The 16,589-nt window shown below is 35.7% G+C and overlaps 1 pseudogene; it reads left to right on the top strand.

The window, feature by feature from the left end:
• Positions 1-380: 380 nt before the first annotated feature.
• LOC149227318 (pentatricopeptide repeat-containing protein At3g12770 pseudogene) lies at positions 381-3,835 on the top strand (annotated as a pseudogene).
• Positions 3,836-16,589: the final 12,754 nt, after the last annotated feature.

The raw sequence follows: 16,589 nt of genomic DNA, 5'->3' as shown, positions 1-16,589 counted from the left end.
AAATGGGAGCAACTGAGAAACTGCAAAATGTAATGGTATCAAAAGGTAATTGTGACATAATAATTAATAAGAACTTGCACCATATGCACAATTAGAAAAAACAACTCAAAAGGAAACTGTGGTTTTTGAAATGGGAATTTTCGAAATGGAATTTAAGTTATAACATGAAAAGAAATTTACAAATTCAACATTCCTAAAATTCTAATTTCAGAAAAAATGAAATTTAAATAAAAAATTGACAATTTACTTCTCTGACGTGCCAGAGACCCTTTGAAGGGCTCTGACGTGTTCAATTTTGATCCCTGACGTATGAAGTTTAACAATCGAGAGGCAAACAAGATATTGATACTCCTTAGGGGAACAAAACACTGCCACCTGGAACTAGGTGAGCCCTCCACAGTTCTCTAGTTAACAAACATACTAAACCAAATTATTCTTGTTTGGAACAACGAGCTTGCGTTCATGGAGAAGACAGCGTAGTGGATCGAAGGTTTTTGGATGCACACAACCTGAATCAAAACCCATAACGATACGTTGAAGAATTTCATTAAGATACCAAGTTCATTATAGAACATGTGCCATAAAAAAGAAGTTGCAAGAGTCCATTTTTTTTGTGTTACAGTTTACAATGCAGATCCACTTCACCACCACCCTCCAATATGCGTTCTACTGTAAGGTTGTTTCATTCTAATAGCACTGTGGTAACCACTGCCGGCAATCAGAAGCAATGCACACAAATTATAACACTCAAATCTCAAGCAACCATTGCAGACATCGCAATATTGTGTAGGGAAAACCGATTGAAGGATGGAGTGAGTGTTTTAATTGATTTGTACAGACAGGGGATTCCATTGGATTGGAACGCCTATGCTCCTCTCATACAGGCCTGCACCAACTTCAAAGCTCTGCAACAGGGCAAACAGCTCCATGCCCACATGCTCACAAATGGGATTCAGCAGGACGTTTTCATAGAAACTAAGCTAGTGGGTTTGTATGCCATTTGTGGATATTTCGAGTTTGCACGACAATTGTTTGACAAAATACCTCAACGAAATATTTTCTGCTGGAATGGAATGATCAGAGGATATGTCGTTAATGGGCATTATGAGGAAGCCCTTGCACTTTTTTATGAAATGCGAGCAGCATGTATGCAGGCAGATAATTATACTTTGCCCTTTGTTCTCAAGGCATGTGCTGATCTGGTCGACCTGCAACGTGGCAAGGACATCCATTATTATGCAACTAGAAGTGGACTAGACTCGGATGTTTATGTGGGAAATGCTCTTGTAGCCATGTATGGTAAATGCGGGGAGATTGAGTATGCACGCCAAGTGTTTGAAAAGATGCCTAAAAGAGATCTGGTCTCATGGACCGCATTGATTGCAGGGTATGCGCAGAATGGACAAGCAAATGAGTCTGTGAAACTCTTTTGTCTGATGAGACTGGAAGGCGTCAAACCCACCTCGGTCACAGCAGCCAGCGTTCTTCCAGCATGCGGCTATTTAGCAGCTCTTCAACAGGGTAAGCAGTTTCACAGTGATATAATCAAGAGAGGATTTGAATCGGATGTTTTTGTGGGAAGTGCCCTAGTAGACATGTATGCAAAGTGTGGGAGTATAGAGTTTGCACGCGAGGTGTTTGAGGCAATGCCTTGTAGAAACGTGGTTTCTTGGAATGGGATGATTGCAGGGTATGGACAGAATGGACATGATATTGCAGTATTGGAATTCTTTCATCAAATGCAGAAGGATGGTGTCAAACCCAACTGGGTTACCGTTGCTAGTGCTCTTCCGGCATGTGCCCGTTTATCTGCTTTACAACAAGGTAAAGAGATCCATAACTATATCATTAGAAATGGCTTTGAATCTGTTGTTCTTGTGGGGAATGCTTTGATTGATATGTATGCTAAATGTGGCAGTATAAGATTTGCACGCCTTGTGTTTGACAAAATGTCCCCGAGAGATGTAGTATCATGGACTACAATGATTGTTGGGTATGGCTTGCATGGGTATGGTGAAAATGCCCTCAAAGTCTTTTATCAAATGCAACTGGCAGACATGAAACCAGACCACATTACCTTTGTTGGTGTTCTATCAGCATGCACCCATGCTGGATTGCTCGATAAAGGCTTGCAATACTTTGACATCATGAAAATAGATTATTCAATCTCACCCAGAGTGGAGCACTATGCATGCATTGTTGACCTTCTTGGTCGTGCCGGGAACCTTCAAGAGGCATATGACTTTATCAAAGAGATTCCCTTTGAACCTGGTCCTGTTGTATGGGGTGGATTGCTGGGTGCGTGCAGAATTCATTCTAATGTTGAGCTCGGGGAATGCGTGGCAAAACTCCTCTTTGAGATAGAGCCCAACAATGCCGGCAACTATATACTTCTGTCAAACATCTATGCTGAAGCTGGCAGGTGGCAGGATGTGGCAAAAGTTAGAATGATGATGAAAGAAAAGGGTTTGAAAAGGAGGCCGGGTTGCAGCTGGATTAAGGTCAAAAATAGGGTTCATGCCTTCCATGCTGGGGACACATCTCACCCACAATGGGGAAATATCTTTGCAATGTTAGAGGTCTTATCCCAGCAAGTTAAAGATGCAGGGTATATGCCCAACACTCGTTTTGCGCTCCATGACATTGAGGAAGAGGAGAAGGAATACCTTCTTTGCAGTCATAGTGAGAAGTTGGCAGTTGCCTTTGGACTTATTAACACGTGCCCTGGTACTCCTCTTCATATCATAAACAATCTTCGGATGTGTGGCGATTGCCATAGTATCACCAAATTTATCTCCAGAATTGTTGAGAGAGAGATTATTGTTAGGGATGCACATCGATTTCATCATTTTGAAGATGGATTGTGTTCCTGTGGGGACTATTGGTGATCTTCATTTAAAGGAGCAAATCTTTTGCAATAGGAGAATCCCATGCAAGTTGCTTACCTTGTATAAGCACTAAGATTTTGGAAAGAAAAGGTTTCTACAAGACTCACTGTTTTTCGGAGGTAAAGAATTCGTGTGGTGAATCATGTCTGGTTTCTTTTCAACTAGTAGTCACAAGATCAACTTTATCCTTGCATTAGATATCAGAAGCCCATGTATCCTTAACACCATATACAATTGTAGAATTGAGGCTTCTGTGATCCATATCAAGTTATGAGAAAAAATTTCGGCATAAATATATCATAATGTGATTCACGCCGGAAAATTTTCTCATAACCATATACAATTTCACAAGTATTTCCTTTTGTGTCTTATTTGCATTTCATTATTTGCTAGGGTCCATTCCCTCATTTTTCCAGTCAATACAATATTTGGAGCCTAAGTAATCATGTGATATAGTAAATACTCACCAAGTAATCATGTGATATAGTAAATACTCACCAAGAAAACATTAGGTTGGAGGTGGAGAGCTCAGACACACAACTGACAACATGAAGGTGAAGATCCAACTCAAGGACGAGATCCCTCCCAACTATCAGAGTCAATCAGGAACGAGAGAACGTCCTTCGGGACTCCAAACATTTCTCCAACCAAAGCGGTAATAAAGGTGAATCAACTTTGTTTAAGATACTCTTCTTTGCTTTGGAAAAACTCTCAAGTGGTGCTATGTTTGCCACTGGTTCGGTACCGAGTTTCTCGATCTAAGGGGTACCTACTTCATCCTTCATTGTGGATAAGGTGGCCTTAACTTCAGTTTTGAGGCTTGATCCTAGATGACTTAAACAAGAAGAGATTATTTTGATGAAACATGAGATGATACGTTGGTTTAATGGTTTATGACAATCACAAAAATAAAATAAAATAATCCCAGAGTGGATTGTTGTTGATTCCTTGGGTTATTTCAGGGAGAATTTGGTGTTGATCCAACTGAGTGCATGGTGTTGTGCAAATGTTTTTGTTACAAACAGTATTCACTAATTATAAAGCGTCCAATCCAAATAGAAGTTTGTTACAAACCGTGCTCACTAACTATAAAGCGTCCAATCCAAACAGAAGTGGGGAAGCAAATCCATATAGGCTTAATAAATTATAATTTGTAATAATGAATAATATGAGATATGATTTACAAGAGTGCTTGTGACATGTAAACAAACATTAACTGTTACGAGGGTGAAGTGTTATGACCCTTGGTTTATTTAGTATATTAGTATTATCATGTTTCTAATGTAGTGTATCATAATTTTATAATGTTGATTCATACACACTACATGTCCTCTCCTTAATGGATGCTTTTTTCGTGAAGCATGGTCCAGAGAAGCTATGCTTTTGTCTTTGTTTGTACTTCCTTTGCTTCATTCATATACACTTTATGTTGCACAAAAGAAACAAGATAGTAAGATTTTCAAAGGTCTGAACAATATTGTTACATTGTGGAAGGCTCAATCCATACTAAGTAATGTTGGAATTGTATTTTTACATTGTGGAAGGCTCAATCCATACTCAGTAATGTTGGAATTGTATTTTTACATTGTGGAAGGCTTAATCCATCCTAAGTAACGTTGGAATTGTATTGTGTAATATTTGATGAGGACTTTTTTTTATTGCAATTTTCAATACACCTTTGGAAACAAGTTGAATTGGCATCTTGATATCTATATTGAGTTTTGTTTAAGTGGATGTTGGTGTGTTGATTGTTTCTTACAATGACTTATGTGATTAGATTGATGATAGGGTCTATAAATTTGTTGGGTCAATCTCAATCATTGATGGGTTTATTATAGGTGATTTATGGGCCCATGGTATTAGCATGTGATGAAGTTTATTTAAATGCTTGAATAATTCCATTTTAAAATGCCTTTAGCAGTCTTCTCTTTGGTTGGCATGGCTAAATTGGTCAAGGTGAATGAAGATATATTTTTGAAATATGGTTTTCTCAATGAAGGGTCTCTAGGGTAAAAATATATTTGTGCATTTTGTGATTGCTTTGTGATTGTTGATGTTACGTCTCTTGCTTGCTTTTACCTTTGGTATCAGAGGAAGACAAACCTGGACTCTCTAGTGAGAGTGGTTTCATAATGTAGCCACAGAGAGAATAGATGGTAATGAAGCAAGTAGATTCTTCAAGAAAATTATTCTTGGGCATGCAATTGTAAGCATTCATTTTGAAATTGTAAGTTAATCACATTGAAATGGGCATATGGTTGTAAGACTTGTTTTGGCATATGTACCCTTGGTTTGATGAATCAATAGTGTAAAATCTAAACATGGACCTAGGTGAAATAGGGTATGTTGTATTCCTAGATACCCAATTAATAGACTTTGAGGAGGGTAGGTGGTTAACTTGAATCAAGTTTAAAGGGGGAATGTTGGGTTAATATTGACTCAATCGTTGATGGGGGTTATTGTTGGTGGATTGCGGGCCCATATATTGGGTAATCCATTGTATTAGGGTGTGTGATGAAGCCTCTTTTGAGGCTTGAAGAATTCCATTGTAGAATGGCTTTAGCAACCTATTCTTTGGCCAACTTGGCCAAGGTGAATGAAAAATACACCTTTGAAAGCTAGTTTCCTTAGTAAAGGATTTCCAAGGTAAAATTCTCTTATGCATTTTGTGATTGCTTTGTGAATTTCGATGTTACTTCTATTGTTATGGATTTTACATAAATGAGCTTCCTTCTAATATAAAAAGATAAATTGATGTTTTGATGTTCAGTAGTGTGTTGACACCCTTGAGCTGAGATACAATTTCGTCAATGGCTATGGATGGATCTTCAATTGTAACTAGGTATGTAAGTGGTGCTTTGTCGACTGATGACTTGACTTTGCCAACAATAGCTAATTTTCATTAGTTGTAGTCAATTTTTGATCTTTGATTCCATTTGTGAGAGTTCCTCTATCCATTATTTGTACCATGACTTCTATAAGTGTTGTTGATTTAACTAGATTGGTTAATGTTTCTTGGTCAACAGGTTGTTTCTTTGTTTATCTTAACACTTTCTCATTCTTTAGCTTCTTGATTTGTGCAAGTGAGCTTTGATTATGAGTCCAATTTTGAATTGAACTATCAATATCATTTATCTTCATAGATTTCATGTCATTATTCTATCTGTGTACTTCATTCTCCTAGCCAATGACTATCCCAACATAGATATTTTATGGGAGATATCTTGTCATGTAGGTGGTTATAGAGGAGTTCTCGTTATCCCCCAGTGTGGCTTTTAATGGTTTTACTTGCTTTTGTGATTGTTTGAAAAAGAATTTGCACTCTTCATCGATGAATAACAAGGTCAATTATCATAGCAGTAATGTATGGATGGATTCTATATATATATATATATATATATTTAATTTGCAATGGAGGTTGTCTTATGGCGCCATTGATTTGTTAGAAGTATGCCAATTTCTATTGATTCATTTTTATTGTAAATGTCGATAATTTTGTTAATGAGATAATCTTTACACTTATAATCTTTTTGTTTAAAGTATGTAACAAAGTGATTATTAACCATGTTTGGAAAACATTGGCCACAAGGCAATGATGATGAATGCTAGATGAAATGTCCAAAATCTCAATTTCATGTTTGAAATATTACAATCTCTTATACCAATGTTACTAATAGTATGCTCATTAACTATAAAACATCCAATCCAAACAGGAGAGAGGAAGAAAATCCATATAATATAACTACAACCTATCTAAGACTAATGAATAATATGAATGATGATCTACAAAACACTACATGAAAATATAAATACTAGTTCACTAGTTACAGAGGTGAGATTTTTTTGACATTAATGCTTATATATATATAATTATGATGTAATGCACTATAATTGTATAATGATAATTTACATGAAACAATGTTTTATTCTTGATGTTATCTCAATGTAAGGAAAATCATGCATTGTTAGTAAAGATTGTTGGTTTAGTGATAAAATTGGTCTCTTTAATCAAAACTATGACAACCTAGTTCTAATCCTTAGAAAAATGTTAACAATAGAAGTTTTGATCTATGTAAGAATACCCGATTTACCTTAATTATTGGAGTAAAAATTTTGATTATGCCATTGGTAACACCTCGGGAAAGTTCATCACTGCAAGCTTAGAGACAAGGAGGAGGATCATTGCCACCTTTTGTTTGAATTCATGTTTATATAACTGATAATAATGATCTTTATGATAAACTTATGCTAGAGTATGAGAACTACAACTAGACATAAGTTTTGGATTGTGAACATATTATGTTCATTGCATCTTCTTCTATGAGCATAGGCATATGGTAAATTCTTGCCCAAAGGAAAATGTCTCTCAAATTGGAAAGAGGACAAGTTGTAAACCCACCCACTGGAAGAGTTGGGAGTTAAGTCACCAATGGGTGAGTCCTATAAGTTTAGGAGCACTTCAGCCTATTTCTTTTGCAAATGATCCTACCTCGCCCATAGAAATTAGTGATGTAGACACTACTATAGAGATGACTACGGAGTCAAGCTTGTAATTACAAGTTTTCTACTCCACTAGAAGGGGGAAGCAAGGACATGATATTAAACAATTTAGACTGGATAAGGGAACCAAAGATCCCTTTGACCAGGCCAAATAGTGCACTAATGCTTAAATAGTGTCAAATTTGTTTGCTAGCTAGATTAGAATTTGGAAGGGAAAAAAAGGGTGGCCTACCAACATGATGATAGTGATGATGAATACCATCCTATGAGACCAACTTTGGTCTATTAGACCTATAAAACTAAATAAGTTATTTGATTTATCTTCTTGTTTTTATGATCTCATAACTTGAAAATTATGAAATTATTGAGTCTCCTTTGATTTTAGTGAGTTAGCAAATTATGGGGTTTGATTTCAGTACAAGTATTTTAAAACTTAGATCTAATGTCTTTGTTAGTAGGTCATTCTAAGAGAAAGTGCTTTTATCCTCTAGTTTATTTAGCTCATAGATTTTAGAAAATTCTTTCTTGCCGAAATGTTTTAAGTACAATTTAATGCATTATCTCACCATGAAGCTCATGGGGCTTATTCTTATTTTTGCAATATTCATTTTCTTTTTAAATTTGAGCTTGCAACCGTAAAAAGATTTTTTTGATCTTCAACGCAAGGTTCATGATTTCTTTATAGTAAATCAACTTTCTCTTATTCTCAGTGTCCCTATCTCTCTACAGTCTCTTTCAACAGTTATGATAGTGCTTTAACAATGTTGATATCTTGAAGAACATCCTTCTCTTCTACCCCCTATAAATTAACCATGAATTGCATCCCTAGTCTAGCCTCTTTTGACTCTTGAGTCACCTAAATCGATGTGTTAAGCAATGATAAGGCAGCCTTTGACTCTTCATGCTAATTCTTTTGTGCTTGTACATTAAGTACTTTATCATTGCCATACTCTCAATGGATGGAAGTCCAACTTTTGAAAGGGGGGTTGCATAAGGTGTATAACCCTTAATTAAAATAATTCATTATAAACAATTATAGATTTTCCCAATTTGACTCCAAGTTTCCCTAGAAATATTATAGCCCCAAACCTTACAACATCTTAAGTCATTGATATAACAAACAAATCAAAGAGGACCTTATTTTCTTCCCAAAACCAAAATTATATAGTGTTAGAATGGTTATCAAGACCACAATAAGCTATCCAACCGCCCTTTAACTCTTTCAACATTTGAGTTCCAATTTAGCTTGTGATCGAAATTATTATATGATATTTATGAAATTTGACTTCCAAGTTGTTATTGTCATAAACAAAATTAATATGTGTGATTTGCTTTGATTTAATGATCATTACCTATTTTTTATATGTGCTTATAGACATCCCTAAGTTACTATTAAAACCTTTGAGAATTTTGAGCTCCTTATCAAGGTTAGAAGGGTTGCTTGCTAAAAGGGCCATGTCATTTTCACATAGACATGAGAACCTTTCTTAACCCATATAACAAAATTGATGTCCTCTTGCCAATCCTCATTTTTTCTAAACATGGCAATGAAATTCTTGTATAGCATTATTACTACAACCCTAAATCCAAAAGGGACCCCAATATCTTCTAACCTCTTCTAGAGGTTCTTTCTAAGGACCATCAAAAGCTTTTTTATGTCCACAACACAACAAACGAGCTTAACCTTATTATTTTGACAATCTTGAATGGTATTCTTAAGAGTTAGATGACCTAAAATCAAATGATAGAAATTTAAAAACAAGGAATCTTAAAGTGAGAGACTTAGCACTACTATATGATAGTTGAATAAAGGGGAAACCAAGAAAATTGGAAATTGCATAGGGAACTTATTGGAATCACTTATAAATGGTGCCCACTTCAAAAAGTATATCACTTAACAATGTTGGCATGAGATTGGTGAAAACCTCTCTGAGACGCTAGGAACATGGGCTAGTTTGAAAGGCACATTGTGGTAGTCTAGCTACCGACTAATTGTATAATACCTATTTTCAAGTTAATTTCAGTCATTAAAGATAAACTTAATAAGTAGGATTATCATCAACAATTAGAAAATTCAGTGTAGTAACAACCATGCCAGTAAATAAGTACTATCAAAGAGAAAAAACTTACAATCACATCAAGAAGCAACACAAAGAAATGGAGTAAGAAGAAGAATTGAGAAAATTATTAAATAATAAATCATATGAAAATGCAAGTCAACACCAACAACCACAACATCATGAAAATAGGAAGGATTGATGACTTAGATTTAGAGAATACTTTAAAAAGGAAGTTGACTCTACCAAAAGGAGAGAAGAAAAACCGAAAATCAAAATACAAACCAACCCAATGGCTACACCCAACTAGGACATGATGATCAATGAAGACATCAAATCAGATTTAAAAAGTTTTGATGACTTAGCATTTTCAAAACATGAACCAATGACCAAAAATAAAAGGACATCTCAACCACACACTCCGGACAAATTTAGAGTAATGGAAAAAGCTAGTATTAATGCGATGAGACAAATTCGATGATAGGATGCGGATGAAATTAATGGCGCACTTAATTCTTCGACTTAATAAAACCAAGTCAAAGAATTAGACCCACCCACTAGTGCTTATAAATTTTCACTGACTACAACATTTGAGCACATTGAACTCTCAGCATTCCAAGTCTGGTGATTTCAGATTCAAGGCTTCTTGAGTGCTTACGAGGACAAGGATTCTAAGAATATTTCAAGATGACAAGGAGATGAGTCCACTTCCAAGTCGAAGAGACCTCTACAAAGCGAAGAACCAAAGCGCAATTTGACAAGATCACCGTGATAGAACTAGAGGTTTGACTCCATAATATAACCCAAGCCAAAATGGACAAACCTTCCTAGGAGAAGCATTTTGTAGCCTCAAAGGAATGGGGCATAGTCGACAAAAGGTAGACTACGAATGTTTAGATGCTCCATCAAGTTGAAATTCAAGATTATTTGGGTGCACCCCTAGTCGTAGACTTCTAGGGCTTGAAAGAAGAAGCCACAAAATTTATTACTAGTCAGAGTCATGAGGGCACCTTGTGGTTGGAGAAGGCACTTCACATTATAGATACCACCATCTATAATATCATTGGTTTACCGCACACCAGGGAAAAAATCTTGAATACTATCGACCCTACCGCATGGATTAAAGAGTTCTTTGGTGGAACAACAATGAAGAACTCAAAAGGTCTAATTAGTAGTCAATTCTAGGATCCCCGAGTAAAATGGGCTTGCATTATTGTCTCTCTATACCTTACTCTAGCTGACGTTCACTGTAAAACTGAATATGCTAGAAGCCATTAACCAAATAATAAGGTCGGGTAAAAAATACAATTAGGCAGACCATGTTGTCGACATGTTGAAAACCAACTGCCAAGAATGCCAAAATTCTGGTAAGGTCATTCGTTTACCATCCCTTTTGATATGGATAGCTATGATGCAAGTCTCACCAGTAGGTGACACAACATTTACAAGAAAAAGTGTCCCATTGATGAATAATTATAAGCTCTCTGTACATGGGTGGTTGGGTACCCATGAGTCAGTCTCACCACATGAAATTTTCATGAATTGGCTGATGAAATTGAAACTTGTGTCAAATAGGTGGAGGGTGTCCCAACAAATTCGATGAATGTTACCAAATAGTTCACATATAAAATTGAGCCTCGACATAATGAAGGTCTAGTATGTTGACTCTGACAACGTTCAACCTCATGAACTCCCATACAAGCGTTCGACACAACAAAGTTTTGATGAACTAAGTCGAAGAACAAATACAATATTCCCCATTCTAACAGCTACTTGGGAAAATTAGACTGAATTATTCCAACCACTTACAGATGGGGAACAAGAAGAAGAAAGGGAAGCAAAGAAATACATAGTACCCTTTGAAGTTGACTTATCAGGACCCCTATCAGAGTCGTCCAAAAAGCCGATAAGCAAGGAGATCGACAAAACAGTCGAGGTCAAGGAACAAGTAGTCGGAATAAAATGGCAAGAAATCTTGACAGACATCACCCTCGACAACCCAAAACTATAAAAATGCCTATATGCAATAGCAAAATAGGTGTTAGAGGAAACAACAACCAAAGGAAAATCTACACAAAAATCGAGGAAGACGTAGGAATTTTTGGGATCATTAGTTGGCCCAAACATTAGGGGAATTTTGAGGTCTAAATGGGCCTCCTAAGGAAATCATAAAATAATAGTGGAAATAATAAAATAATATTAGATTACATCATCAATTTTTAGAGTGAAAAAATAAAAAACTACATTTTCAACTTGTATTTTCAACTTATCTCCCTACGGGTTTACTCAAATTTCGAGCGGGAATACTCATTGGATGCAGAATTTGATTCCTCATCCAAGGAGTACCCATGTTGGATACTTTTGATGGACCCTGTTACACGAAAAATGAGAAATACATGAAAAACGTGATTGCAATCACATTTTTCATGTATTTCTCATTTTTTGTGTAGAAAGATCCATCGAAAGTAAGCAACATGGGTACTGCTTGGATGAGGAAATAATTTTTGCATCCAACGAGTACCCTCGCTCAAAATTTGAGTAAAACCTTGGGGAGATAAGTTGAAAATACAAGTTGAAAAAATAGTTTTATTATTTTATTATTTTTTAATCTTTTTACTTTTTTACCCAAAAATGGTGAATCATCCCCTATGGTTGACATCATTATCTTGAATCCTATTGGTAATTATAAAGTTTATTTTGGTTGTACGTTTTTCTTAGGAGACCCATTTTAGACCTCAAAAGTTCTCTAATGCATCTTACAATCATTAGGCCATGCAAAAGATATTTTAATTGAAACTAATGTTGGAAAAAAAAGGACAAAGAAGCTTAGTAGCATATAATGACAAGGAAGTCAAGTATCCCAAGGAGAACACCACCACAAAAATCGACTTAGAGTTAGTCCAGTGGGGGTGACAAATAAAAATAATAGATCCCCAATGTCGATCTTACCTCAAAATCCTCACCTATCAATCCAACACATTTTGTAGGGGAGAATGGTGGGCAATAGACAAACCCAAGAAATATCCTTAGAACATGATGAACCAACTGACCTAGGTAATGAAACTCTAGTAAAAGTTGAACCAGAGTTAAGGCACATACACAACACACCACAAAATTAGGAGGAAACCAAGCAGTCGACCTCGGTCGAGACATCTGCTAGGACAACAGGGTTAGGATCACCGAAAAGATCACTTGAGCAAAAGGATGTAGAATAACCTAAAAATCCAAAAGTTCAAGATCAATCTAAATAGACATACCTACCATATGATTTGATGTATGCATTGGACAAACTTGTTTTTTCTTGTTTAAAGTACACAACAAAGGAATATAATGGAAGATGGAAAAAGAAGTCGATTGACAGTGACAAGTTGAGACAGCAAAAGAAACAAGAAGAGGATATCTATCTGGATTGTATGATCTCGACAGTAGAAAAACTTCATCTTTACATTCCGACCTAGATTGATCCACTTACTACTATTCAACAATTGGTCTACCAATTTTATATCATAATGTGTAAACAAATGAACATCTTTCCCAACTACAATAACATGCCCAAGAATAAGGGAACCAAGAATTTTCAACTATGATTCAATAAGAATATAGAGCATTCATCAAATCTAAATATAATATGGAAAGAACCTTGGACATGGTAGCCACACTTGACACCATTCTTAACAATTCATTGACTTTCCTATCGAATACATGCAACCGTATGTGAGCACAACATATGCTAATTCATGACTTATCATCATGGCAACATCTTACATTTGAAATTCGGGCTAGAATTGCACTAGAGAATCAATTAGCACAAGAAATGAAGGTCGAAAGTAAGCTAATGCAGGAAGAAAGGCATTGGCTTAGAGAAGGAAAGAAAGAAAAAATTGAAGCCTCTAATGTTTCCGAGTACACGCTACAAAACATCAATGCAAAAATTCAGTGATTATAACAACAAGGTACTCCCGAATTGCTTATTCATCAAGATAGCTCCGTGTAATAAAAAGTCAAGTACTTGGTAGACATGAAAACACTTGAGTTGCAAGCCCATTAGTCTGTTAAATATTGGTCATCATTTGATCCACATCTTCAAACAATTGCACCTACAATTTATCAGGTGGTCTTTGGAGAAACTCATGTCCTAGCACCATCAACACATCTGACGCCACCTCGACCTAAGTTTCAATTCTTTGATCCAAGCACATCAAAACGCAGAGTAATGCTAGAGCAACAATTCAAAATTTTCTATTTAAAGGTCGAAGGTTCTAATTGGTTGTCAAGGGAAAAAATAAGAAGATGCATTCATATCTTAAGCCCCTTGGGAAGAGTACAAGGAGAAAAATATGATCAACCGATAGGATCAGTCATCCAACCAACATAGGAACATGCAATGACACTACAAAATGATTTTTCAACATTCAGCCAAAAATATATTTTCTTCTTCTCTCTTTCTTTCTTCTATCCTCTTTTACTATAATTCTATAAATTTTGTAATTCTCCAAGTATCCCCCTTCTTTAGTATGAAGAAGGCATTGAGGGCAAGGGAGATGTTGGAAGGTCCAGTTGACTCATTCGACTAGCCTAATCGAGTCAACATAACAAAGGATGTATTGTAAGTCAGAGGACTCCCAAGTTGAGTCAACTGACCAAGTTGGTCTTGTTAAGTTGGTTGACATAGTTAAATTGTTGTAAATTTTTATTCAGGATGTACTCAACTCTACATACTAATCAGTTTGTTGTTGAGGATATATTAATACAAGTGAGCATTTGTTGGCTCTATATTACTTTTGTGTATCTACCACTGGTATCAATGCATACATTTCACTAGATTACAACACATACCAGTGGTTATTGGTTTATTCATTAAGAATATAATGACAAAGTGGTTAGTATGTACAAAAAGTTGATAGCATGTAATGTAATGTCAAAACTTATTGATATCATGTACAACAAAAATAAATTTCTTTCAGTTACCATATAGTTCAATTCAAGAGGGGTTAAATTCTTATTGATGTAATAGATAGCATAAGGCTTTTGTTATTCTTTCTTTCCCAGCACAACCCCTATAGTAGTGTTAGAGGCATCTGTAGAAATATGGAATGGCAAGGTCCAACTAGGTCCATGTAAAATAGGAGCTTTTGATACACACCTTTTCATAACCACAAAAGTTTTTTTACATTTATCACTCCATATAAATTCCACTTCCTTTGAAAGTAATGTAAACAATGGGGATGCAATCTTAGAATTTTTTTTCTAGAAAGTGTCTATAATAACTTGCATGCCTTAGAAAGCTGTGTATCTCTTTTTGGGTTTTGGAAGTAGGAATTCTCAAGATTACCTCGTTTTCACTAGATCAACTTGTATCCTAGCAACAAAAGGATAGTGTCCCAAAACATTTCCTTCATTCATCATCATATGACATTTTTTAGTGCTAAAGGAAAGGTGAGTTTTCTTACATTGCTCCAACACTTTCTCAAGATTAACTAATTCTACATCAAACTCATTTTCGTATCATGTAAAATCATCCATAAAAATCTCTAAATAGTCGTTAACCAAGTCTGCAAATATTCCTAACATAGCTCATTGGAAGATAGCTAGTGCATTGCAGGGTCCAAAGGGGAGGAATTGGTATGCAAATGTACCCTAGGGGTAGGTGAAGATGGTTTTATCCTAGTCTTCAGGGGAAATCTGGATTTGATTATAACCATTAAACACATTGAGAAATGAAAATAATTTCTTTCCAGATAGGGTATAAAGGACTTGATTAATAAAAGGTATTGGAAAGTGGTCCTTTTGAGTGGAATTATTGAGCTCCCTATAGTCAACATAGTTTCTCCATTTGCATTATTCTTAGACACAACAACAAGTGGGGACACTCACTAGCTATCAAAGATTAGATAGATGAAATTAACATTCAATAGTTTTTGAAGTTCTTCCTTAACAATATCCTTTAATAGAGTTGGGTTCATTTGTTGCTACGGTTTCCAAACATGATGGAAACCATCCTTTAGATAAATATGATGAATACATAAACTAGGGGGAATGCCCTTCTTCTCCATATAATCCCATGCCAAATATTCTTTTTGTGCTTTCACAATAATTGAATTAGCTTCTTTATTTTCTCAAGAGAAAAATTTGGGTTAATATTTAAAGCCTTTCTGGGATCAATTTTGATTGGGACGCTGTTAAGATTTGGAATAGTTGGTACCTTTTTTGTAATAAGATCATCAATGGTATCATTTGTACTAGGTTCATTCATTATAAAATTTAAAAGTTTGGCATACTGTTTGACTAACAATAGAGGGGTTACTAATAAAACTACTAATAGTGTCATCCTCTATTTCATTGTTAAAATGCAGGGCCTTACCAATAGTGAGGAGTGGTTGCGCATCATCCCCTTTTATCTCAAATTCATACAACAAAGGGATTTCATAATCAACACTTGGTTTGGATGTAGGTTTGAGGATGAGGTTCTTTGTAGTATATCCATTAGATGTTGTCATAAAACCTTATCTGCAACTAATGAATGCATCCACAGTGGTTAACCACGGTCTACCCAAGATTAGGGGGTGTTCTCTTAGGCGTGTCTTAGGCCGTGACACTAAGAAATCAACTAGATATTCCCATAAGTCCATTGAAATCACAACATTTTCTATAATTCCCTTGGACCAAATTTTAGATCTATCATCTAGTTCCAGTACAATAGAGGTTGGTATCAAATTGGTGAATTTAAGCAACTGAAAGATTTCTTTGGTCATTACATTTATTACAACATCCAAATCAACCAATGTGTTTGGAACAACCATGTCCTTAATGTGGATATTTATTGTTGGATTCCCTAGATCATCATATTTGGTAGGAGAAATTTCACCCAACATTAGTTTTGATAATTTTCCCACCACATGGATAGTGAGAGGATCTAGAGGCTTCCCACCAAGTTTATTAACATAAAGCTACCTTACTGTTTTTGCATAAATCAAAACATCTTAGATTTCTTGGACAAATGGAATTCAGATGTACATATTTTTCAACTTCTTCAAGAAATCAAACATAAGATGTGGAGTAGCCTTGGATATAGTTAATCTCTCTAGGTAAGGTGGAACCAAAGGAGTTTTAGTAGTGACAACAACATCGACTGTTAGATACGGTC

Source organism: Pinus tabuliformis, chromosome J (genome assembly GCF_031772625.1).
Source record: "Pinus tabuliformis cultivar Carrire ecotype Pingquan chromosome J, CPIR1, whole genome shotgun sequence".
Lineage (NCBI taxonomy): Eukaryota > Viridiplantae > Streptophyta > Pinopsida > Pinales > Pinaceae > Pinus > Pinus tabuliformis.
Note: the sequence above shows the minus strand (reverse complement) of the source record. Positions and strands in the feature narration are given on the sequence as shown.